We start from the raw sequence: 671 nt of genomic DNA on the forward strand, positions 1-671 counted from the left end.
CCTCTACATACATTAAAAAAAAACACATTGAACACATCAAATAGAAATTCAAATACCTCAATTACTTTTAAGCAGCAGTGTCCTGTGAAGTATTTCATAGTTTGATCTTTACTTGATTTACAAAAAGTGCACTGCAGATTGACACTGTGATTTGTTTGTATTTTTGTTTTTGTAGAGAAATAGCTCTTCTGTTGAATAAACACCTGATCAAATATGATATTTGAATTGTATATGCTTGAAAAACATCACCTCACTCCACAGAAGCTTGTTGTGTGACATTAAAAAAGGGGAAAAGTACAGAGTACGTGGTTAATGGCTATGACAATAGTAATCCTTAATAAAGCTCCACCTGGAAACTTGTATACCTTCACATAATTGGTGCAAAATGTATAACAAATTTGTTAACGAATGCCCTTTTGCTTTGCAAATAATGTGTAATGACAGTCATGGACAACAATTAGACATTTTTGGTAGAAAGTTGTCATTCACCCACCAGAATATATTATTTAGATTTGAACTAAACAGGCCCCCATTGGACATGATATTGGGGGGGGGGGGGGGGGGGGGAATAAATAAAATGGAGTTAATGGAAGAATATAAATGTTTTCAAAGTTTGCATTGCTATTTTACATATAGTTGAAAATGTATCCCTGTCTTGTTATGGGGGAGGT

The sequence above is a fragment of the Stigmatopora nigra genome, chromosome 1, assembly GCF_051989575.1.
Source record: "Stigmatopora nigra isolate UIUO_SnigA chromosome 1, RoL_Snig_1.1, whole genome shotgun sequence".
Taxonomy (NCBI): Eukaryota; Metazoa; Chordata; class Actinopteri; order Syngnathiformes; family Syngnathidae; genus Stigmatopora; species Stigmatopora nigra.